Source organism: Salvelinus sp. IW2-2015, linkage group LG24 (genome assembly GCF_002910315.2).
Source record: "Salvelinus sp. IW2-2015 linkage group LG24, ASM291031v2, whole genome shotgun sequence".
Lineage (NCBI taxonomy): Eukaryota > Metazoa > Chordata > Actinopteri > Salmoniformes > Salmonidae > Salvelinus > Salvelinus sp. IW2-2015.
The window spans coordinates 5,318,133-5,323,148 of NC_036864.1; the positions used below are offsets into that span (position 1 = coordinate 5,318,133).

Genomic DNA, 5,016 nt, shown 5'->3' on the forward strand with positions numbered 1-5,016 from the left:
TTCTATTTCTCCCCGCTCTGAAACGGAGATGACCATCTTCCTCCCAATGCGTTAGTTTCGGAAGAATAGAAATCTGAAAACTAGTTTTGATCATATCTGTGCAAATTGAGGACAGGTACACCGACTTAACCAAAAACATTTGTAAAGTGCCTTACAGTAACCTAAAGTGAGTCAGCAAGCACTAGCACAGTGACCAGGAAAAACTACCTGGAAGGAAGTTAGTTTGAGAGGAACCAGACTCAGGACAGGGGGGGTTGACTCTTCAGGCGGTAGTGCTAGAATCAAATAGTTACTGTGGCGTCTTCTTTGACATGACTTCCAAAACATGGACTTTGTCACCATCTGGTGGTCAATACGTGGTACAGTCAGAGACGGTACCGTAAATCAACTTCACAGTGCATTGAAAATATAATGTGTGTGTGTGTGTGTGTGTATGGGGGGGGGTGTATATGGTTTGGGCAGTCTCTGATAGAGGCACACACACACACAAACAGACTCTTTTCTTGGAATAATACATGAAGACTTGGAAGTGTGCTGACAGTCAGGCAGGTGGATGTGATGGATGGAACTGCACTAGCCTGGGACCACCACTAGAGGGGGGCTTTACCTCTATTTTCACCCCTGTGACGGCATCTAAACATGGTTTGGTGATGATGGAAAACACACACACACACACACTGAAACATGGGCTCATTCCAGTGTTGTTGCAGGTGTTTGGGTAGAGAGAGAGCAGCATGGTGAAGGCCAAATCCGCTCCGAGGAAGACCTCTCAGCAACACACGAAGGTAGAGACAAGACAGTTTCCCCCCTCAACCTCAGTATATATCCTACCAGTACACAGTCCCAATAGAACCCCAAATATATACTATCCCCTCCTCTCCTAAACAATAGCCCCTCACCCCCAGTGTACTATGTTTATATCCTGACTCCCAATCTACACACACCAGGAGAGTCCTCTCAGTGGTTCAGGTACCATCCCTGCACTCCTTCCTGTTTCCAGACCACTCTGTATTCCCCTTTTCCTTTTCACAGCGTCTGTCATACAGTAGTTAAATACAAACAGTCTTCCTCACTGTTTACTCATCACTCAGTTAGAGAGATGACAAGTTCTCTCTCTCTCTCATCAGACTTACAGGGCCTTCAGAAACTATTCAGAGGGGAGGGGAGGGGAGAGAGAGAGAGAAGCCAAGGGCCAGTGTAGAGTCCCTTATCTCTGACAGCCTAGTGGGTGTGTGTTAGCTGGGTGTGCAGGGAAACATCTCCATCACCCCGGAGAGAGAAACCGAGAGACAGACAGGCGAGAGTCTCACCCAGCCAGTAGTGGAACCACCACCCACCCTTATCAGACCCAACCAAACAATGCCACGTGACACAGCAGGTGTCGAGATCAGCAACAGCACCGCTGATCAAATAGCGTTTGGCATAATGAGTCATTAGGTATCTTTACTCAGACCAATTATGCAGCGATAGAAGCGGTTCCGTAGCGCCGTGTACAGTATTTCTGTGTCTCTCCTATATCGGTATGGTTCTCCTATAACACGTATAGCGCTGGTGTTACACAGACTAGTAGTAGAGTGTCTGTAGATGTACAGGTAACCGCCAAAATAAAGGAAACGCCAACATAAAGTGTCCTATTAGGGCGTTGGGACGCCACGAACGCAACCAGAACAGCTTTAAACCCCCTGTGCTCCTCTGAGACCTCTCTTTCAAAGTAACCGAGATCTCTTCTAGCCATGGTAGTCCAAATAATGGGCAACTGGTCATTTTTATATATCGCCGCAGGCAAGATGGGATGTTAGTTGCTTAATTAACTCAGGAACCACACCTGTGTTGAATCACCCGCTTTCAATATACTTTGTATCCCTCATTTACTCGTGTTTCCTTTATTTTGGCAGTTACCTGTACCTCTTTTTCCAACTCCGCACCCCACACCCTCTGTCCCAGTGTTTCCCTGACCATTGTATAGCCCCGGAATGTCTGCGAGGTTTAAAAGGTCAACTTCACCATTCTCTGTCTCTCTCTCTCTCTCTCTCTGTCTCTGTCTCTGTCTCTCTCTGTCTCTGTCTGTCTACGTATCAGAGTTCCAGCAGGATGGAAGTGGAGATGGAGGAGATCCTCCAGGACGAGCCCCAACCTGAACCTGAGAGCCATGTTACCAGAGACCAGTGCTGCCAGACAGACGAGCAACAGCCCAGCAGCCCTAACCCAATGACTGACCTTAACCCTGGCCCTGACGCAGCCCCCAGGACACCAGGTAAGACTACCCACTTGTCTACACCAACCTACCGTTAGTTTGATTGAAGTCCTTCAAACATACTGTGGAGCACTAGATACAATATATTTATTCAGTCATTGTTGGCCAGTCTGTCCTGACTGAGGAGAGGAGAGTGGCTGAGGAGACTGGGAGAGGAAAGAGACTGGGAGAGGAAAGGGACTGGGGAGACTGGGAGAGGAAAGGGACCGGGGAGAGGAGAGGAACCGAGGCCGGGGAGAGGAGAGGGACTGAGGCCGGGGAGAGGAGAGGGACCGGGGAGAAGAGAGGGACCGGGGAGAGGAGTGTCTCTTCCTCTCCCGGCCATCGGTCTCTCTCTCCCCAGTCCCTCTCTCTCCCCGTTCCCTTCTTTTTTCACCAGGCCTCGGCTCTCTCTCCCCGTCCTGCTCCTCTCCCCCATCCCTCTCCTCGGCCCCGTGTCCCTCTCCTCTCCCTCGGTTCATTTCTCCCCGGCGATCTCTCTCCTCTCCCGGCCTCGTCCCTCTTCTCCCGGTCCCTCTCTCCCGTCCCCTCCCGGCCTCGGTCCCTCTCCTCCCGGTCCTCTGCCTCTCACCCAGTCCTCTCTTCTCCCGGTCTCCATCTCCTCTCTCTCTCCTCGGTCCTCTCCCCGCGCCTCTCGTCCCCTCTCCTCTCCAGTCCTCCTCTTCCCGGTCCTCTCTCTCCCCGCTCTCCCTCTTCTCCCGGTCCTCTTCCTCTCTCGGTCCTCTCCTCTCCCGTCCCTCTGCCTCGGCCTCGGTCCTCTCCTCTCCCCCGGTCCCTCTCTCTCTCCCCGGTCTCTCCTCGGTCCCTCAGTCCCCGTCCTCGTCCCTCTCCTCTTGCCCGGTCCCGTCTCCTCTCCCAGTCCTCTCTTCTCCCCGGTCCCTCTCCTCTCCTCTCGGTCCCTCTCCGGCCTGGTCCTCTCCTCTCCCGTCTCTCTTTCTCCCGGTCCTCCTCCCGGCCTCGGTCTCTCTTCTCCGGTCCCTCTCCCGTCCTCTCTCTCCCGGCTCGGTCTCCCTCTCCGGTCCTTCCTTCCCCGGTCTCTCCTCTCCTCCAGTCCTCTCTTCTCCCGTCCTCTCTCTCCCATCTCTCTCCTTCTCCCGGTCTCTCTCTCCCCGGCTCGTCCTCCTCTTCTCGCCGGTCCTCTCCTCTCCTCTCTCCCGGCTCGGTCCTCTCCTCTCCCCGGTCCCCTCTCCTCTCCCCAGTCCTCTCTTCTCCCCGGTCCCTCTCCTCTCCTCTCCTCGTCCTTCCCCCGCCTTTCTCCCTCCGCTCTCGTCCTCTCTTCCCGGTTCCCGTCTCTCTCCCCGGTCCTCGTGGTCTCTCTTCTCCCCGGTCCCCTCTCCCTCGTCCTTCCTCTCTCTCCCGGTCCTCTCCTCTGGCCTCGTCCCTCTCTCTCTCCGTGCCGGTCTCTTCTCCCGGCCCTCTCCTCGGCCCTCTCCGCCTCCGGTCCCTCTCCTCTCGCTCCGGTCCTCCTCTCCCCAGTCCCTCTCTTCTCCCCGGTCCCTCTCCTCTCCTCTCTGTCCTCTCCCGGCTCGGTCCCTCCCTCTCCAGTCCCTTCCTCTTTCCCCGTCCCTCTCCTCTCCCGGCCTCGGTCCTCTCTTCTCCCCGGTCCCTCTCCCGGTCCCTCTTCCTCCCCCGGCCTCGTCCCTCTGTCCTCTCTCGGTCCTCTCCTCTCCCGGTCCCTCTCCTCTGCCTCGGTCCTCTCTTCCCTCGGTCCTCTCTTCCTCCCCGTCCTCTCCCCGTCGGCTCTCACGCGTGGCCTCGGTCTCTCCTCTCCCCGGTCCCTACTCCTCGGCCTCTGTCCCTTCCTGCGCCTCTGTCCCTCTCTCTCCTCTGTCTCTCCTCTCCCCGGTCCTCTCCTCTCTCTCCCGGCCTCTGTCGTCTCCTCTCCCCGTTCCTCTCCTCCCGTCTCTCCTCTCCCCGGCTTGTCCTCTCTCTCTCCCCTGTCCTCTCCTCTCTCGGTCCCTTCCTCTATCCCCGGCTTCTGTCCTCTCCTCTCCCCGGCCCTCTGTCCCTCTCCTCTCCCCGGTCCTCTCCTCGGCCTCTGTTCCTCTTCTTTTCCCCGGTCCCTCTCCTCTCCCGGCCCGGTTCCTCTCTTCTCCCCGGTCCTCTCCTCTCCCCGGCTCTCTCCTCTCCTTCTCCTCGGCCTCGGTCCTCTCTTCTCCCCGTCCCTTCTCCTCTCCCGGCCCTCTGTCCCCTCTCGCTCTCCCCGCGGTCCTCTCCTCTCCCGCTCGGTCCCTTCTCCACCGGTCCCTCTCTTCTCCCGGTCCCTCTCCTCTCCCGGTCCTCTCCTCTCCGGTTCCTCTGCCTCTCGCCGGCCTCGTCCCTCTCCTCTCCCGGCTCGGTCCCTCTCTTCTCCTCGGCTCGGTCCTCTCCTCTCCCCGTCCTCTCTTCTCCCGGTCCTCTCCTTCCCGCCTCCGGTCTCTCTCCCCGCCGTCGGTCCGCCCTCTCCCCGGTTCCCATGCCTCGGCCTCTGTCTTCCCGGTCCTCTCTTCTCCCCGGTCCTTCTCCTCTCCCGCCTCCAGTCCTCTCCTCTCCCGCTCGGTCCTCTCTCCTCTCCCCGGTCCCTCTCCTTCCACCGGTCCCTCTTCCTCTCAACCCGCCCACTCTCGGCTTGTCCCTCTCCTTCTCCCGGTCCCCTCCTCCCGTCCTCTCTCCCCGGCCTCACCCTCTCCTCTCCCGGCCTCGAGTTCTCTCTCCCCGGTCCTCGGTCCTCTCCCGCTCCGTCCCTTCGCCTCTCCCCGGTCCCATCTCTCTCGGTCGTGGTC

At 57.9% G+C, this 5,016-nt stretch overlaps 1 pseudogene; it reads left to right on the top strand.

Moving 5' to 3' along the window:
- Positions 1–707: 707 nt before the first annotated feature.
- LOC111951334 (zinc finger protein 800-like) overlaps positions 708–5,016 on the top strand; it is a 15,366-nt pseudogene continuing 11,057 nt past the window's right edge.